The sequence below is a fragment of the Thalassophryne amazonica genome, chromosome 11 (genome assembly GCF_902500255.1).
Source record: "Thalassophryne amazonica chromosome 11, fThaAma1.1, whole genome shotgun sequence".
NCBI lineage: Eukaryota > Metazoa > Chordata > Actinopteri > Batrachoidiformes > Batrachoididae > Thalassophryne > Thalassophryne amazonica.
In genome coordinates this window covers 51,001,834-51,023,206 of record NC_047113.1, presented here as the reverse complement: position 1 = coordinate 51,023,206, position 21,373 = coordinate 51,001,834, and the positions used below count along the sequence as shown (strand labels likewise).

Genomic DNA, 21,373 nt, shown 5'->3' with positions numbered 1-21,373 from the left:
CTTGCAAATGAAAGCAAGAGGAAGGGTGCACTTTTTTTAGTGAAGCAACTTTAAATGACTAATCCAAAACAAAAAACAAACAGAAAAAAACACCTTCATCAGGCTAATTCTTATTGGATTCAACTAGAGTTTGGATCTATTCATCAACAGGGCAGACACAGGATTTATCAGTGTAGCTTTTCAGGAAATCTGTGTGGGAAAGCTGCACTCCACAACGCCACACAAGGCTGTTTTTAATAGACTGCGTTTTGCCAAAGATCTATCGCAGCCTTCGCTCCCAGGACTTTGTTTCTTTTAATGTCCCTGCAGTGCGCACAGAGCTGGGGAAAAAGGCTTTTTCCTTCTCAGGCCCTTCCACCTGGAATACACTTCAGCAAGACCTGAAGTTGTCCAGTCTGGTCACATTGGGAGAACTTAGATTTTTATTAAAACAATTAGAGAAGGTGTCTATAGCAAACTCTTGTTTTTTTAGCTAGATATTTTACAATCCAAACATTTTACACGAATTCCCAACATCATTGGAATTGGGGTTGTATTTAATGCTGTTGTATTTGTAATATTTTATCCAATGTTGTTATAATTATCAATCAATCAATTTTATTTATATAGCGCCAAATCACAACAAACAGTTGCCCCAAGGCGCTTTATATTGTAAGGCAAGGCCATACAATAATTACGTAAAAACCCCAATGGTCAAAACGACCCCCTGTGAGCAAGCACTTGGTGACAGTGGGAAGGAAAAACTCCCTTTTAACAGGAAGAAACCTCCAGCAGAACCAGGCTCAGGGAGGGGCAGTCTTCTGCTGGGACTGGTTGGGGCTGAGGGAGAGAACCAGGAAAAAGACATGCTGTGGAGGGGAGCAGAGATCAATCACTAATGATTAAATGCAGAGTGGTGCATACAGAGCAAAAAGAGAAAGAAACACTCAGTGCATTATGGGAACCCCCCAGCAGTCTAAGTCTATAGCAGCATAACTAAGGGATGGTTCAGGGTCACCTGATCCAGCCCTAACTATAAGCTTTAGCAAAAAGGAAAGTTTTAAGCCTAATCTTAAAAGTAGAGAGGGTGTCTGTCTCCCTGATCCGAATTGGGAGCTGGTTCCACAGGAGAGGAGCCTGAAAGCTGAAGGCTCTGCCTCCCATTCTACTCTTACAAACCCTAGGAACTACAAGTAAGCCTGCAGTCTGAGACTGAAGCGCTCTATTGGGGTGATATGGTACTATGAGGTCCCTAAGATAAGAAGGGACCTGATTATTCAAATCCTTATAAGTAAGAAGAAGAATTTTAAATTCTATTCTAGAATTAACAGGAAGCCAATGAAGAGAGGCCAATATGGGTGAGATATGCTCTCTCCTTCTAGTCCCTGTCAGTACTCTAGCTGCAGCATTTTGAATTAACTGAAGGCTTTTCAGGGAACTTTTAGGACAACCTGATAATAATGAATTACAATAGTCCAGCCTAGAGGAAATAAATGCATGAATTAGTTTTTCAGCATCACTCTGAGACAAGACCTTTCTAATTTTAGAGATATTGCGTAAATGCAAAAAAGCAGTCTTACATATTTGTTTAATATACGCTTTGAATGACATATCCTGATCAAAAATGACTCCAAGATTTCTCACAGTATTACTAGAGGTCAGGGTAATGCCATCCAGAGTAAGGATCTGGTTAGACACCATGTTTCTAAGATTTGTGGGGCCAAGTACAATAACTTCAGTTTTATCTGAGTTTAAAAGCAAGAAATTAGAGGTCATCCATGTCCTTATGTCTGTAAGACAATCCTGCAGTTTAGCTAATTGGTGTGTGTCCTCTGGCTTCATGGATAGCTAAAGCTGGGTATCATCTGCGTAACAATGAAAATTTAAGAAATGCCGTCTAATAATACTGCCTAAGGGAAGCATGTATAAAGTGAATAAAATTGGTCCTAGCACAGAACCTTGTGGAACTCCATAATTAACCTTAGTCTGTGAAGAAGATTCCCCATTTACATGAACAAATTGTAATCTATTAGATAAATATGATTCAAACCACCGCAGCGCAGTGCCTTTAATACCTATGGCATGCTCTAATCTCTGTAATAAAATTTTATGGTCAACAGTATCAAAAGCAGCACTGAGGTCTAACAGAACAAGCACAGAGATGAGTCCACTGTCCGAGGCCATAAGAAGATCATTTGTAACCTTCACTAATGCTGTTTCTGTACTATGATGAATTCTAAAACCTGACTGAAACTCTTCAAATAGACCATTCCTCTGCAGATGATCAGTTAGCTGTTTTACAACTACCCTTTCAAGAATTTTTGAGAGAAAAGGAAGGTTGGAGATTGGCCTATAATTAGCTAAGATAGCTGGGTCAAGTGATGGCTTTTTAAGTAATGGTTTAATTACTGCCACCTTAAAAGCCTGTGGTACATAGCCAACTAATAAAGATAGATTGATCATATTTAAGATCGAAGCATTAAATAATGGTAGGGCTACCTTGAGCAGGCTGGTAGGAATGGGGTCTAATAGACATGTTGATGGTTTGGATGAAGTAACTAATGAAAATAACTCAGACAGAACAATCGGAGAGAAAGAGTCTAACCAAATACCGGCATCACTGAAAGCAGCCAAAGATAACGATATGTTTGGGATGGTTATGAGTAATTACTGTTTTTTGGAACTGTAATTTGTATATGTGACACAGGTCTCTCTTGCAAATGAAGCATTGAGTCCCAAGGGACTGCCTGTATAAATAAAGGATAGATAAATAAAAAAATTAAAAAAACACATTACAGTAACTGTGTTGCTTTGTAACATGTTACACTAAACACTGATTGTGTGGCTCAGTTGCTTTCTACACTACACCAATCCCCCAGCACCGGCCCTGGTCACACCTCATGTTAAGTCCCACGCACCCATGGGTGCATAAATTGCGCTGATTGTTTCATCTGTACGACAAAAATATGTTTATACTGGGGACCAGAAAACTCTGCGTCATCTTCAGTAAAATGGCACAAGAGTGTGGTGATGGAAATGTAACTGATACACTCACATTCCAGTCGTCCTAATTGGTATGCAGCTGATTGTTAAAAAAAAAAAAAAAAACACCCCCCCACCCCCCTCATGTTCAGGATGTTGAGGAAAACAGCAGTGCCGAGCCCTCCGCGAATATGAAACGGTCTTTTCAGTGGTTTCATTTGGGGCTGTGATGCACGAAGAGCGATTAGAGGAGCAGAGGGGAAGGGATGGGGGAGAAAGAACTGAGGAAATGAGAGAGGTGTGGAGTAAAGGAGATGAGACCAGTAAAAGGCACTTAAGGAAGAGGAATTGAAAGGAAAGATGGGGGACGTAAGGAAAGCAGACACGGCTCTGTGTGTTGCCATGGTGAAAGCCTCAGTCAGGGCTGCACAGTAGCTTCACTGCTAGCTAATTACCCACTGACTGCTATGATGATACGTAGGTGACTAAAGGCTTTGCATTTCCAAGAGCTTTTTGCAGTAACACAAGCTCAAATCACAAATACATGCATCTATGTTTTTTTTTTTTTTTGCATGAATTTGTCTATGATATGTTGTATGTGGAAAATCAGAGCCACCTTTTGTCATCGTTTGATATTTTTGTGTATTTTGAGCTTTAATGAATATTGAGTCGCGGCTCTGACGTGTCGGGCACGCCGCCTGTGCAATGAAGAGCTTCGTCGTTTACAGACTGCTGCTAGAGAGCTGCTTGCAGATTTTGATCACTCTGCTTATAAAACGCAGTGTGGGCCATTGTGGATTAATATTCACCATTAAATTTCCCAATTATGTAATCGGCCAAATCCAAAACCCTGTGTATGGTCACAGTTGTCAGGAACAGGAGGGAGGCTGATGACAAAAATGATGCAACATCTGTCCATGCCCAAAATGTTGAGACATCAAACAGTCTTAGAGGCAGTTAAGAAATGAACAGTTTTTTATGTGTCGTGTGAAATGTAAAAGTAGCTGGTTTTGTTATTTTTATTTTCATGCTAATAAAAAATGAAGTGTGGTCTGAAACAGAAGCTGTACAGCAAATGTTTTTAGCATTACTCAAAAACTATGTTTCAAGTACTATAAAGGTTGGATGGATCTGGTCTGCTATCTTAAACCATACAATTTGAAGGCGCTCATTTTGAGCAGCCCCTCTTGTCATTATTCATTTTATGTTCTGATGACTTTTCTGTACTACATGTGTGTAATATTTTCATCGATGTGGCTGCAGGTATGAGACTTTTCTGCACAGTGAGCTCTGACACTGTTGGGCTGTGACCAAGGGGGCAATTTAGAACTAGAAATTGGGGGGAACAAAGTGCGAGGCCCACAGGGCCGAAGCCCATAGGCTGGGGGTCTAGGGGCCACTTTAGGCCCCCAGAAGCCAACAGTTTCTAGATAAGCTCAGATGCATTCTGAGCATCCAGAACAGTAATTTTAATTTGAGAAGACCATAAAGTGGACACCATTTGACTTATGCAATTTGAAACTGTGGATATAAGTACTTTATTCTGAGAATAGCCAGCATTGATTTTATTAACATCCTGGTGTAAATAAGGTATCACCACGTGTAGAACTCAAAAAGAATGATAGGTTGAGTTTTCATTAAAAAAAACAACTGCAATGTAGTAAAATGTATTTATAAATATGAAAGAACAGGCTCTTAATAATTATTAACTATCGCATACTGTATTTTTTTCTCAAGATTTGTTTTTGCATAAGTTTGAAAAAACAACAGATCATAAGTTTAGGATAAATTACTTATCATGAATTTAATTTTCGAAGTGGCACTAATGACAACACTCATACTGAACATAGTTTTGCTTGCATAGACTGATTTTGGAGATCAAGCAATAATTGCAGATGGGTTTTCTGAGGTCCGAGATAGCTTTTCTGATTTCCTTTTCTAACTTTCAGAATTTAGTAAATTAGCATATGGTCCATTGATACTTATGTGTAGACACTAGTGCCCTAGAGGCAACTATTTTTGGTTTCAAATCTGGGCAAATGCAGTCCCAGAAAATTCCGAATGTGACAAACAAGAAACGGGTGTTGTAAACAAGTCAATGCTGCTAAAAATACAAACTTGCAGAAAAAAGATACTATTTTGACATGGTTTGCACATAAGACTGGCATAGCATGTTTCACGTACACACATTATGTCAGAAGGTGGGGGGGGGGGGGGGACATACCATATTCTGTCCCCCCTGGTTGAAAAGGTGGGGGAGACATGTCCTCCCCATCCCCCACCAAATTGCGCCCATGGCTGTGACACAACCCAGTGGCACCATATGGCAATTAATAATTCATTGCAGTACTACTACTTTATGAGAAATTGTGTAAAAATCTCCAACATTGTAAAGTAGCTCACCTGTTTGTGGAACTTTTCTTGAATTTTGCTCAAAATACAGACTTATTATTTCTCTTTGCCACAGAAAGTAAAAATCAAATATAACACTGGTCCACACGATTTTTCTTGCATGGAGTTTTTCAGTGGTAATTTGGGGGAGCTGACTCTGAATCGGGTGTTAGTTTTTGCCAGTCACATCATGTTTTTGAGATATGAAAACATATTTCTCGTATCAAGCATTGAAGTAAAAGCTGCAGTCTCACACACCTTTTCAGCACCATAAATGATATTACGGCTCTTTGTTCACATTTCGCGAACAAAAACTGTGCTTTTGAAGCTGCTTTTGTGCAAGATTAGTGGTGTCAAACTCGTGAGTGAATGAGTAACTTTTGCATAATCCATCAATACAGAACATGCAGATTGTAAAAAAAAAATAAATAAATAAACGTGATGTGATAGAAATCTGAGCTCAGATTCAGCACCCCAAAATTACCCTAAATCAGTTACCAAAGTCCATGCAAGAATTTTTTTTTTTTTTTTTTTTTTTTGTCCAGTGTAATAGCTACGTGCGTATGATTACAGATTACTGTGTGGCATTACTGTATTATTATTATTATTATTATTATTATTATTATTATCATTAGTAGTAGTAGTAGTAGTAGTACATCATTAACGTGACTGGGTTCTATCATAGCCATTCTGTGTAGGAGCGCAACACAGTCGGTACTGGGCACGGGCATGTCGAAATGTCTTGTGCCCGTAGCTACATTCCGTGTTTATACCCATACTGGTTTGTATTTATTTATATGAATATGTGTGTGTGTGTGTGTGTGTGTGGGTGTGAATAGAATGTTGGCCCTTTTGTATTGTTAATCTAGAGTTGCTTTGTATTTTATACTTTGCTCCACCTATCTGGGGGTTGCAGATGGACGAAACCGTAGCCAAATCTGATTAAGAGCATCTCCTTTTTATTTTGAGCTTAATACATGTTTTACATGGTCCTTGAAAGAAATAAACTTAATAATAAATGAGTGCCAGTCAAGTTTTCACTTATACCTGTTGCACTTATTTAATTTATACGCACCATCTTAATCTTCAATCATCCAAACATTTTAGAGCTTGATTATTTAATTAATATTAGTTCTAGCCTTTTCATAGATAAGATCCGATCAGTTTTGATTGTTTTGAAACTGATTAGCAATTTTGTTCACATTAACAGCTCAGATTTCATTCATAGGTTCATTCTTTCAGAACTGCCCTTGTGTTTGTTTACAGTTTCATTACAGAGCGGGTTCGCCAGCAAAATTTTAATGAAAAATATTGTAATAACAGTTTTGTTTTGTTTTTTGTTTTTTTTTTTATTTGGATTTTACTGTTGGTGGAATAGTTTGATTAAAACTGACCTTGTTTGTTCTTGTTGTTACTGAAATGCTCACACTCAGAAATGTATAAATTATACATTATTATGCCTCATTGTTTCAGGGAGTTTTAAAGCCATATTGCTGATCATCTTCATTATTGACTTACTTGTTGATTGTTAGTTTTCTGGCATCCTGGTGACTTGAGGTTTGAGCACGCTGGCAATGTAAAGCAAAATCTTTATTTTTGAATCCAGCATGGACGTCATTTAAGACTTGCTTCAGTTGATTGCTTTGTTACGTCCCTTTAAATTGTTGAATAATGGCTAAAAATACAAATTATATAATAATAGACTGAACTCCTTCAAAGAAAAGGGGCCCATTTTTACTTTGAAAAACCTCTAAGCAATTCTTTAAAAATGAAAGAATGAATGCAGTTTTTATTAATAATGTAATCTCTTCCAATAAGAAATGTGATACTTTCTGAAACAGTATTGTTCATCCTGATGCATATGTGGTTTTCTTGTTGACTGTGTTAAAATCAGATAGTGTATATAGCATCTGCTTTGCAGTTTCAGACAAACAAAGCTTGTCTCTAAGGTTCAGTTGCTTCAGCGTTTTCAAATCCGTGTGTGTGTGTGTGTGCAGCTAAGATGGCTGCTCTGATCTCAGCAGAGACTCTTTTTGCTGTGCAGTGTGTGTGTTGTGCTTGAACACAAAGAGAGGTGGGCAGATACAAATAAATGGACAAATATGAATCCAGAACCAGACACAGATTGATTTGACTCAATCACCAAAGTGCTATGAACATTTTAAACAGTGACCCCCCCCCCCCCACCACCACCACCCCACTCTGTTGTTTGGCGCCAAATACATCAGCATATGGATGCAGTACATGTGCTCATGTATTTATAACTATCGCACCCAAACTAGAGACACGGCTTGTTTTTGTTGCCTCGGCCATTGTCCTACTTTAGATCATCGCTTTTGAACACCTACACTTACTGTGAACCAGAATTCTGACTATGGTAGTGAATGAGGAGATGTGAACATGTGGGTGTTCTGAGCAGTGTTTATAGGACAGGATGAAACCTCAAATATGACAGGATCGTTCTGCCGCTGCATTTAAACTTACTCTAACCCCACAAACAAAAATTGGGGGCTGTTTGTGACTTTTAAGTCCAGCTCCTCCTAAACTGTTAGATGGATTTCAGTGAAGCGTTACACAATATCAGCAGACCATATATATATAACATGTGCATGAAGGAAATAATTGTGGTCTGTCATCGTCAGTGGGGGATAATTTGACTTTCAGTACTCATGATCATTACAGGTGTTTTTTGTTTGTTTGTTTGTTTGTTTTTTTCACTTTTAACTTTAAATTTTGAGATTCAGAGCAGGTGGCTCTGACACATAGGATTTGGACTATCAGCCTGTAGACCAGGGTTTGAGTCAGGTGTATCCACTTCAGGCTGTCTGTCTGTGTTCTTGGATAAGACATTCATCTGCATCGTCCCAGTCCACCCAGCTGTAAATTGACGCCAGCCTTGGGTGGGGAGTAATCTGTGATTGACTGGGATCCCATCAAGGGAGAGTCGACGACTGTCAGCCTCTACACGTTGTGGTTTCCAGGGCTAAGCACCTGCCCAATGTGCCTTGGAGCCTGTATAGGACTTAAGGACCCCTGACACTTGCATGACTTTGATGCATGCACTGTCGTGCAGGAGAGTAAACTCATTGTTAACGGGTGTAGATTGAATGTGAGACGGGCGGCGGTGCTTGCAATTGCACAAAGAGAATTTTGAAACGTTCAAAAAAAATCTTTCACGCATTCTTCATAAAATGTGCCAAATCAACACCTGGATCCTTATCAACTCCATTGTGCCAACCCTGAGAATAAAGGAGAAGCCCAAAAAAAATTACTTCACTATCAAGTGGGGCTGGATAGCCCTCAGCTATTTCACCTTCTTTGCTGTCTTGCTGTACTTCATAGCTGACTTGAGGATCAGCCACCACAACCCTGGCAATGGATATAATGCAACATCTGGTCAGGAGGACCACCCTTGTGTAACTGCTCAGTGGGACAAGAAGGAGCTCATTGTTTCAGTTCCTTTGTAAACAGGCCAGAGGTCATTTGACCACGGAGCCCTCAAACAAATGCGTTCTTGTCAACCATCAGCACCATCACGCATGCTTTCTTATCTTTCTGTTCAACCAGCAGGTGCTACCAAGTCATGCACTATAACTCTGCTGGATGATATTTTATGTGCCCTCTGGGGGGGAAAAAATGCCTCCTACCTTGCACATGCACAACATAAACTTAAGAGGAAAAGGCCAAATTAATAATTTACATTCATCTCTTGAACCACTGATTTCTTTTTCAGATTAAGTGTAACTTGCTGCTTTCTTAATTTCATGGGCTCCGTTTTATGAACCATAAGCTAGAGTGGAAAGCATTGTAGGATGTATGGTGCATTTCAGCTGTACTCTGTCTTAATACCTCAGTTATGAGTAGGAAGTTTCAGTTGGAATGGAAACAGCATTAGTGAAGGTTACAAATGATCTTCTTATGGCTTCGGACAGTGGACGTATCTCTGTGCTTGTTCTGTTGGACCTCAGTGCTGCTTTTGATACTGTTGACCAGAAAATTTTATTACAGAGATTAGAGCATGTCATAGGTATTAAAGGCATTGCGCTGCGGTGGTTTGAATCATATTTGTCTAATAGATTACAGTTTGTTCATGTAAATGGGGAATCTTCTTCACAGACTAAAGTTAATTATGGAGTTCCACGAGGTTCTGTGCTAGGACCAATTTTATTCACTTTATACATGCTTCCCTTGGGCAGTATTATTAGACGGTATTGCTTAAATTTTCATTGTTACGCAGATGATACCCAGCTTTATCTATCCATGAAGCCAGAGGATACGCACCAATTAGCTAAACTGCAGGATTGTCTTACAGACATAAAGACATGGATGACCTCTAATTTCCTGCTTTTAAACTCAGATAAAACTGAAGTTATTGTACTTGGCCCCACAAATCTTTGAAGCATGGTGTCTAACCAGATCGTTACTCTGGATGGCATTTCCCTGATCTCTAGTAATACTGTGAGAAATCTTGGAGTTATTTTTGATCAGGATATGTCATTCAAAGCGCATATTAAACAAATATGTAGGACTGCCTTTTTGCATTTACGCAATATCTCTAAAATCAGAAAGGTCTTGTCTCAGAGTGATGCTGAAAAACTAATTCATGCATTTATTTCCTCTAGGCTGGACTATTGTAATTCATTATTATCAGGTTGTCCTAAAAGTTCCCTAAAAAGCCTTCAGTTGGTTCAGAATGCTGCAGCTAGAGTACTGACGGGGACTAGCAGGAGAGAGCATATCTCACCCGTGTTGGCCTCCCTTCATTGGCTTCCTGTTAATGCTAGAATAGAATTTAAAATTCTTCTTCTTACTTATAAGGTTTTGAATAATCAGGTCCCATCTTATCTTAGGGACCTCGTAGTACCATATTACCCCATTAGAGCGCTTCGCTCTCAGACTGCGGGCTTACTTGTAGTTCCTAGGGTTTGTAAGAGTAGAATGGGAGGCAGAGCCTTCAGCTTTCAGGCTCCTCTCCTGTGGAACTAGCTCCCAATTCAGATCAGGGAGACAGATACCCTCTCTACTTTTAAGATTAGGCTTAAAACTTTCCTTTTCGCTAAGGCTTATAGTTAGGGCTGGATCGGGTGACCCTGGACCATCCCTTGGTTATGTTGCTTTAGACGTAGACTGTGTTTCATAATTATTGTATGGCCTTGCCTTGCAATGTGGAGCGCCTTGGGGCAACTGTTTGTTGTGATTTGGCGCTATACAAGAAAAAAGTTGATTGATTGATTGATTGATTGGAATGCCCAGTTTCAATAATTCCAATGCCACTCGAACACCACATACCCCGAGTTCAGACTCCAAGATAGCTGGACTGAGCACAAACAGTAGTAAAAGCTGTAGTTTTTACTGTTTATCTGACTTCTGTCTTTTTTGTGTCCAGTTTAATGTCATGCGCACAATACCATTTTCCTGCTGTGTATTCACATTCTGCTGCAGTGTTTATATGTGTAAAATATTGCGTAATGTGCTGCTGATATTGGCTAACCTGGTAGATGTTACTAACAACGGTTGGCTACAAATCAAGCAGAAAACCGAGTAGTAAATTGAAATACCGTTGTACCTTCTGCACTTCTGTCCTCTTTTATGAGATCTCTTTATTGGACCACATATTTTTGTAGAACTCTATACTCCAAAAGCTTAGAGGCATTTGGCTTGTTTTCCAACTGGAGGTTTTGTATGGAAACGGAATGCATGTATCTCAGGTGTGACGTGGTTCCCGACGTCTGATGTAACTAGGCCGCTACACTACTCCAGGGTCACTAGCTAGCGTTCACGTATAGCATAGCAACTGTCAGAAATCCACCTTACATCAAGGCATTGTTTTTGTACTGACAGTATTGTCTGACAACTGATTGCAATTTATGTTGATCTGTTTTGACTTTAACTCAGGTGATCGCTGCTATTTTGGACATTATTCACTCCAGTAGAGTGATGTCATTTTTTTCTTCTACTTGTCAGCCTGTAACACCTATTCACGGTTTTACAGTATCCCAGAATCCAGAATCCCAGAATCAATCCAAGGGAGGCTTGATAATTGCTCACCTTAATGCTAACCTTAACATTGAAAATGCCATAGACATGCTAACGTGTTAGCATCGGCCCAGTTTTTAAGTTATAAAATACATCTATCAACTGTTTCAGAATACCATAACAGGTCGGTTTAACATAAAAAAGGTAAATATTACTCACAGACATATGCTCTTTAGGGTTTTAGCCAGGAAAAATTAAGATAAAGTGAAATAAAACAAAGAATCAATGAAGCAGCAGATCGAAGATCGAAGCACTGCTTCATTGGTTCAAGGTTCAAAGCAAAGCCGTGCTGCAGAAACGGTTGATTATACAGACCCGCTGCAGGGTCTGTTATCAATGTAGAGAAATGATCATTTTCCTGACAAACACGCCCAAAACAACGGCCACTATGGTAGGACTGATAAGGGAATCGTTAAGCAAAAGGCTATTGATGTCGATGGATCGAATCATTTCTTAAGGATACCCGAAAAGAACCGGTTCCCGACACACAGCCCTAACAGCAACACGCTTTAGATATATATAAACCCACATTAAAGACTCACAGTTATCTTAGTTAAACACCTAAATACATATTTTGGTTGAACTGACCTCCATAACGATGCAATGTTGCAAACAAGTTGCTTGTTGCTTATCCATTCCACCACCCACAAACGCTTGTTTACACTGACAACAAAATCTCGGCCTCCCCAGCGAGAACATGATTACACGTGAGATTTGACACCGTAAAGGTGTCAATAGTTAAGGAATGTATTAGCTAGAAAGGTAATTTCCCAACTAGCGATGATGTATGAATGCAAGCAAGGATACGGGTGGACACAGGTATCACAGGTTGTATAAATTGGAGGACCCTGGTGTCTGCTTTCTCCCTTTTAATTTTAACAGCTCACTTGTTCTTTTCTTTCCCAATAATCATGTTGTCATCTCACAGTTTTGATTTGCAATGCACTGCTTTGAGTCTGTTCTAGACTACAACAATATACATAATGCATGTTTTAGGTAAACTAAATGAGAGGAATCTTTTTGCTCTTGTTTTGTGTAACATGCTGCATCAGATGGGTAAAGGATCATTATGGACCTTGGGGGGCAATATTTGCAGCATCGTTAGGTTCATGAAGCAGAATCAGGCTGATGTTCCTAATTAAAAGAAATGTGTGAGGTTAGAAGGGTTTAATTGCAATTCAGAATATTGTGTTCTGTGGTGCTGTGAAAAGAATATTGAAAATGAAGCTCACAGAAGTAAATCACTGCATTAAGAAAGGGAGTATGGTACACCTATAATGTTCATTATTATATGGTACGTGATTTTGCCAACTTCTGATTGGCCCATTCGCCACTTTCTGAGCTGTACCACATGACGGGTTGACCACTGGTGGAGCCGAGTACACCTCGCGTGCAGCGTAGTGCTAGCCAATCGAGCAACACTTTCTATCGATAAAGACCAATCAGATAACGCGATACAACGCCTACTTTGGCCCGCCTGAGTTGCGTCGTCATGACGCTGTGTACACAATGCAGTAAAAACTTATGGCCCAGTCACACGGCACACGACGATTCCTGAACGAAGGGAAAAAGTAAAAAACGTCACAATTCGTTGAGAAAAGGTGGACGAAAGAGCTTTTATCACCGAACATCCTGCGAAGCAAGAGTGCAAAAGGAACGCAAGAGGAACTTAACAAAACCGAAGCTGACGATCTCAACGCTTTAACGCACCTGGAGCCACAGCTGGAGCAGTGTGTGTCTGCGTCTCTGCGTTCCAGGACTTGGCGCTGGGACGGAGCTCATAGCACCTGAGTCCTGTAGAAACTACAGTCAGAATCTGTAGAGATCTGTGTGCACGTCGGTGGACCACCTGCTCTGGTTCCTCGTCCAGAACAAAAGAGTGATCATGTCCATCATTATCAGAATCCACATTGTCTGTTGACACGCTGCGCACTCCGTCTTCCTCCAATAAAAAAAAAAAAAGTGCGCTGTGGTCACTGCTGTATCACAGTATTATGTTCTAAGCCTTATATATTTATTTATAACAGAAAACTGTCAAAAGGGAGAATAAATATAAGTGTAAAGATGTTTGAATATATCAGAGCAGTAAATTAATCAGTGCGTGTGAACGCGCGCATTGACTCACGTGCGGATATTCCACCAACTGATCACTGATCCACAACGTGAATTCTTCCTTCCAGAACAGCTCTTTATATCATCATTTTGATTCATCTGCCTGTTGCCACATGTACAGAAGGACTGGATTGTCATTCCTACACTCAGATTGTTATATTTAATAGAAAATAATAAGCGCATTCAAGTACCGTCGGAAATTACACAACTTTTTTGTTGTTTCAAATTCAACAGTTGCTTGTGGCAAAATGAATTATATCCACACAAAAGATTAATTTTGGCCTATTGTAAGGTGGCCTGAGCCCATTGAAGCTGACTCCCCACACAGATAAAAAAAAAAATCCAAGCAAGCAGGCTGAGTTTGCCCTGTAATTTCCGATGTACATGAACGCAGCAGCAGCCTCAGCGCTCACAAACCGGCTTCTGCACTGTGTGAAAACGTTCAGCTGCTCCAACGAAGTCAAATTAAACAATAAGGTTACAAAAACTACACAAACGCTTAAAAAACGTCAAGAACGACAGCAAAACGAGACACAGACGAATTGAGGTTTTCGTTGCCCTTCGTTCAAAATTTTCAACAGTTTAAAAATCCTGACGAAGCGCCCGCTGCAGGAACGAGGCTGCGCGAAGGTTAAATGATGCCAACGACAGTCAATGAAGGTGCAGATTTCTTGTTTCGTCAGGTCTTTGTCACCCTTCGTTAAGTGCCATGTGACTGGGCCATAAGGGCACAGAAAAAAACAGCTGCTGGCTGCAGCAGCTCCTCGGTCTTCTCTCACAAATGTGTTTAAATACAGTCCATAAAAGTCTCTGTGAGCAGTCCTGTGACAGGACATGTCCACATCAAGTATAACTCAAGACATCTCCACTCACAGACGGTTCATTTGCGCATCTCGCACGCGCATCTCGCACCCGCATCTTGCGGTCAAAGTAGGAAAGATAAACTATAACAGAACTCAGAGCGCAGACCTGCAGCTCAGCACAAATATAAACTAGAAGATAAATCAGAGTGCACAGTCTGTCTGCAGCCAAACTGCACACTGATTCCTCTGTGCAGAGAACCTGCAGGCTGCGTTCTCACCTTCTCTCTACCCCCTGCAAGTGCACCTGACGCAGACATTCCTGCGTCGTCATGACACCACAGGAAGCTCGAGGCAGCCCTCGTGTGAAAGGTGCTTTAGAGATTGTGCTCATGAAGTATTTTGGACCTGTTGGTGCAGTATGACAGTAATAATAAAGAGCTGAAACTTGAGATTGATTTTTCTTTTTTGGTATGTTTGACAAACTCCCAATTTTCTTGTTTACCATATAATAAAACAGTTATAGACTTTTAATTTCGGTAATCACGGGTACACCTCATCAAAAGTCTATAATTATATAGTGTCCTCTTCCAAAGACCTTATGTTTTTGCACAATTGTTTTATTGTCCAGGATAAGAAACACTTTAATTTTGGAGATAATGATACATCTTTTACATTCACAATACTCTTGCTAATGCAAGACAACTTGAATGTTTTAAACATTAAAAGCATTTTATTGCAAAAGCATTGGTAGAAGTTTGAAAATGCTCTGCCATTCTAATTCAGCTAATGTAAACCCTAGCAGGAATACACTCAATAAACTAAATAAATAATAAAAATTTCCCATATTTTGTTTTGCTAACCCAAAACAGATTTGTGTACATGTGTGAGAAAGCATGATGGGAAATAAATGTTCAGAAAACAATGGGGTTTTATACCATCTATTTGTCGATGGGTCTTGCGCAGGTTCAACTCCTTCTAAACTATGTGGTGGATTTCAGTGATGCATCCCAAAATGACAGCACACCATGTGAATATGTGTATGAAGGAAAATAATTCTGTTCCATCATCTTCAAAGAAAGATAACTGGACTTTTGTTTGTTCTTTTAATAATTGTCAGTTACATGTCCCAGTTTGTTAATACATCATTTTGTGAGGTTGATCTTTAGTTTTTGTTTTGTTTATATGTCTATCTGTTTTTTAACAGAATGAAACTGAATGAAAAATTTGCTTCAATAATGGAACATTGCATGATTCATGCAGATCAGTGTTTTTGTTTTATTTTTTTATCTATACCATAGAGCAATCCTTCTAGACTAATTACTAGCCGTGACATCTGTGTGTGATTGTGTCTGTGTGAATGGGTGAACATGAGGCATGATTGTAAAGTGCTTTGAGCTTCTGATGCCAATGGAAAAAGCGCTATATAAATGCAGTCCATTTACCATATATGGAACATGATTTTCTGTCTGCACTTGGGTATGAATACTGCAAGTATATAAAATTTTACATATTATTAAAGTGCCTTTTTCATTAACCTTCTAGAAGTTTGTTTTTTTACAGGCCTAAATACATATAAACACCTTTCCCTATGTTTAGGAAGTGGAAACAATAACTGCTTTATCAGTGGAAGAGTTAAATATTCAGGTCTTTGGTTGGTTGGTTGGTTGGTCGGTCGGTCTGCGCAATTACTCAAACACAAAATAAATCACTGACTACGTTTACATGCAGCCAATAACCCTTTCATAACCCTTTCATAACCGGAATATTAGCAATAACCCGGTTGCGCACGGCCATGTAAACACCCGCAAAAACCCGAATTCCGTTTTTTAAAATCCCGAATAAGACCCCTGGGTTACTCCTTTTCTAACCCGAATATCAGGTCATATAAACACGCATCGGGATATCCCCATAGAAAGGAACATTATTTTGTGTTCTGCGCATGTCCTATCTGCAAGGAATCTTGGTCTTTTGAGTACGACAACTACTTGTATGTGGCGCGTGCAACCCACCGGACATCACAGAAGCAGAGGTAAACAGCGCATTGTGTTCTGCGTCCTTATCAGGCGGGCTGGTCGCGGCACCTGTCGGCATCACCGCGATTTCTCTCACTGCCTCCAATGCGCTTACTGAGTCTGTGGGCTCGGTAAACGCCGCAGCGGGCCACTCACACCGCCCCCCTCTCTGCTGTGCGGAGCTGCGCCAACTCTGGCAACAGGTCCAGAGACTACGCTCGCTGTTTTGATGCGGAACGCTCCAGCATTTGCGGAAAAATCCATACCGAAGCAGGGTCTCGGTATACCGCAGCCGCAGAGCTCCGTGGCCATGACTTGGATTCTTTGCGGGTCCCGCATCTGTACCCCCCGAGGCAGTGAGTGAAGGGAGAGCACGCGCATTGTGTTCTGCGTTTGTCTGTTTATAATCTTCTCGCCCAGAAGAAAAAAAACATCTATAATTGTAAAAACTAACGCTGACTACTTTGCGGATTTCGCCTATTACGGGTTATTTTTAGAACGTAACTCCTGCGATAAACGAGGGACCACTGTACTTCATTAGTATCGTGAAAGACATGAATATAATAATACAATAACATGGTTTTGGAGGGCGTACCATAGTTGTCATTTTGGGCAACTGGGCATGGACGTCGGGCCTCTTGAAAATGCATACCGCCCTCCAAAAGCATGTTATCTGCATTATTATCACTTTACTGAGATACACAACACGTAACGCGTACATAAAAAGTTGGCTCACTTTAACTTTTGTCGTGTCGGCTGGCGCGAGCTGCTCTCCAAATTCGGCAGGACATCCTCATCAAGCTGGCTGCTTTGGATGCTGTTCATTGTCGTACTATCCATGAGAAAATCATCCGGAATATCCATATTGGGACCAACACACACTTCTCGCCTTTTTATGTTTTCCTCTGCGGACAGTTTTTGTTTTTTTTTTTCTCTGCGGACAGTTCTTGGGCTGCGCGCGCTATGACGTCATTTGTTTACGCACAGCGGGCGGGTATAGCCGGATAGCGTTGATGTAAATCTACGATACCGGCCCAGCAATGCCCTGGTAAAGTGATAATAATGTCTTTTATTGACGTTAGAAAGTACCGAGATAGCGACATTTACAAGAAGGTGGCCGAAAAGTTACATGAAGCAGGATTTGCACAAACGCCAGACCAAACCAAGCACCGGTGGAAGACGTGCATCGCTGTTTAGATGGGGATATTCCAAATGATACCATTGACCATGTACAGGAGTAACTCTGTCTGCTTAAGCATGTAAACGGGTTATTCCTAATGATTCAGAAACCGGACTATTGACCTTAACCCGAATATTAAAGGCATGTAAATGTAGCCAATGAAAAACAACTGGGGTAAGGACAAACTAAATTATGATTATTTTGTTTTTTGTTTTTTTTTCATATTGCAGTTATGCTGTACTGCTTTAAAAAGTGTACAAGTTTCACATGTAAGTACAAAGTGAAAAATCAACTGACAAAACCTGAAATTTTTTCAAATCCCAAATTCCCACCACCACCACTACCCACTTCTTAACAAGTCTAAAAATGTTTATTTCCATGTAACATTTAGAAAACTGGTATCAGAATAGTCCAGTTTGATTTATTTTATAAAAATTACATTATACATTCAGAGTAGCTCTTCCTTGCGTCCATGCTACAAATCTGTCTAAATGCAATAAATATTTTGGTTTTGTGGTTTGTTTGGGGGGTTTTTTTGTTTGTTTTTTGGTGGAGGGGCGGAGGTCCTTGCTTATTTAGGCCATGATGACCTTGCACAGTGTGATGAACCCCCCCCCCCCCCCCCCCCCCCCCCCCCCCCAAATAAATTAACTTCAGTTCAATACAGTTGTGGATTCCTTGTTTCTGCAGCTATCTGCACCCCCTGTGGTCCACCCTGTAGGAAATAATGTTAAACATTGTGGTTATTTATGGTGTTTCTGCAGGTGACAAGGTTCAATGTCTGACTTAGGTTTGACTACCAAAATGGCCAAATTTTCAACATTACATGATTCAATGAGATTTCATTGATTCTAAAGTAAAAATTTCTCAGGAATTCAAATCTGAAAAGAAAAATGCAAAAATGTTAATAGTTTAATAGCCATGAACGATTTATTAAAGGAACCGACAATGCTCAAACATAACAAATGGAAATACACATCTCTCCTTTTAGATTAATAATAATAATAATAATGTCAGTACATGAGAACTAGATACACATTTATCACACTTGATAGAGGAAGAAAAGTAACAGTAAACATTAGGTTAAAAAATTAGTTAATCCTTTCATAAATCAGACAGTGCTTCTTGATGCAATAGCAACATGTTGTGTGACTTAGATTCACAAAAGGAGTCTGCACGATTCCCCCGACAGATCATCCAGTAGAGAAACATCCTTCCTACTGAATCTTTCCTCCCCATACCACTTTACAACTAATTAATTAAACTTGTTCCTGAAGAGAGATTTATGTTTCTTAGCACAATGTTTGAGATACTAATGATTGTACATATATTGTGATTTTTCAGATGGGCGTTAGGACCCAAATATTTTTTGCTTATTTCCTATTGACACAAAAGAACAGTCATTTCTAACTTGCCTGTCCTCACCAGTCTCTCTTGTAGTTATCTTATGTTGTTGGGGTCATAAGTATTTGGACACTTAAACTTGACCATTTGTATTAACAGTAATCCTCATTTATTTTGCCCAAATACTTATTGCCTCAGAAAATGGAGGTACTATGCAATTCCTACATAGTTAATGTGATGTTGTTAATAAAACCCCTTGAACCAATGCTGAAAGTCTGTAGGACAAGCACATCTTGATTGTTTAATTTCATCTTTATTGTGGGGGTGTTCAGGTGCAAAATCATAAAAATTGTGACTGTCCAAATACTTACATACCTGACTGTAGTTCTACTTTGTCAGAATAATTGACTCTAATGAACTAAATCTGTTAGTGGAATTTGTATTGTCAGATCCTGTAAAAATGAGGCTGTTTCCACAGCAACATCATCAGCAACTTGATTGCATAGCACAGAGCACAAACATAAGCAAATCCAAAAATGAACTTCGTCCATATTAATGCCACAGCAGTAGAATAATATAGTTGTATTAACAGAGGAGGTAAAGTGATAGTCATCAAAAACGCAGTACATGGTGGTGTGCGCGGTCGTCGTTAGTAGGCACACAATCCAAAACACAAGAGAGGAACCAGCTTAGCACCTTGGTCAGCTTGGCAACACGGGGTAGCAACTAGTGGAAAGCTGTGAGGTAACATGCTGCAGTGATCTCAGACGTAGAGGAGGTGGATGTGGTATTATGTGAAACATAATGATGACAAACATGGCAAGGCCGTGCCTTCCTTGATTGTCAGGTGATCACAACACGTGTAAAGTCCAAACAGACCTGCTATTTTGTGACTGAATGGTCAGTCAGCAGTTCCTAAGGATCCACATGATGTAAATTTTATTTGCAAATGACATGACCTGGAGTCAGTGTAATCAATGCAGTATTCATTTAGGACACAATATTGTATAATACATATACATTGACGGGACACTGGAGCTCTCTGGTTCGGGCTGAGAAACGCACCATGAGCAGAAAAAAAAATTGAGCGACTTCTTGTGAAAATGCTGCGTTTCTTCAGTAATTTCCACAAAAAGGAATTAAAGTATTTTCCAGACATTGTGTTCCAAAACAAGAATGTCTTCTCGTCAGGCTGTGATGATTAATCCAACCAAAATAACATAAATCAGATTAATGTTGCATTTACACATAGGCAGGATGTGTTACGAATGTCATATTTGCATCATTCTTGGCTGTCAAAAAATCTTCCACGAATGTCATGCATCACCCTCATTTCGCCTAATGTCGTGGATGTCACAACTGAGCATGTTGATCCATCTTGATTAGTGGTGATCCTTAATAGAGCATGACAGCATTCTTCTCTGATGTGTACACAATTAAACCCTACTGCACCGCATTCAGTTTCATTGCTGCAGTATGCTGAAGGAGGACAGTGATGCCAAGTCGGCTCAGTTTCATTCCATTTCTCATCAGCGCACATCTACAGCTGTTCCACCTGCTGCTGCTGCTTCGCCTGATGTTTGGTTAAAAGAGCAAGACGAGAGCCGCATGGAGCCACACATCTAGCTCTATCCGTCACCACCTCCTCTCTGCGCCACTCAGTGGCTCAGAGCCCAACTAAGCATGCAGTCACAAAGTTCTTCTGCTGTGGATTTTGAGGAGCAAACTGGAGAGATCTGAATTGTTCAGCAGTTGATGGATGAATATGGGTGTGTGGAGACAAATCACCTCATTCACAACCTGACAGAATGTAACGATGCGCTTTTACACACAGTAGCACAGAACAGTGGCAACAGCGCGGAACATTTTTTGCGTAATGGTTCCTGATAATTTGCCAGCAATACGTGCCATTAATCGTAACGCGTGGTAACAGGTTGCAGCAATTCCTGAGAACACCTGATGCCCCTGCCTCAAATCATCACATTCGTGATCAGCAGCCAAGAATGTGTACTTTGTGGCATTCGTGACTTGTTGTCGTTATGTGTAAACGCAGCATTAGACTTTATATTTACTCAGTGTGTGAGTGGTTTTAGGAAGTGGCTTCGGACTCTGGCTGATACAGATACAAACAGATGTAAATTATGGAATGTTCTTATGTCTCTCAACAAAGTCATGAGTGTCTTCTTCACTGATGTCTCACAACTTCAGTATGAGACTCATGTTGTAGAATTCTCCCTGCTAGGGAGGTTAAAACTCTCTCACTTTGATCAGACATCTTGGTTGAATAAATGATCTGGATCCTGTATCAGGATCCTGCACTTGTCACCAGGGTAACACGAAATGGGGGTGTGTCATTTGGTGGTGCTGAGAAATGGGGGCTCCTGATTGGATGAAAAAGCGGGGCGATACAAAGCTTGGTATTTTCAGTGTCTTTTTTGTATCGCCCTGTTGTAAGATTTGTATCGCCCTGATTTAATTGCCACAGTTTCCAGGGCAGTAAAATTGATAGGACAAGTGTATGATTTATCAGCCCT

At 40.1% G+C, this 21,373-nt stretch overlaps 1 protein-coding gene across 5 annotated transcripts in view; it reads left to right on the top strand.

The window, feature by feature from the left end:
* dlg3 (discs, large homolog 3 (Drosophila)) overlaps window positions 1-21,373 on the top strand; it is a 297,837-nt gene that overhangs the window by 138,947 nt on the left and 137,517 nt on the right. The gene's annotated exons all lie outside the window — the stretch shown is intronic.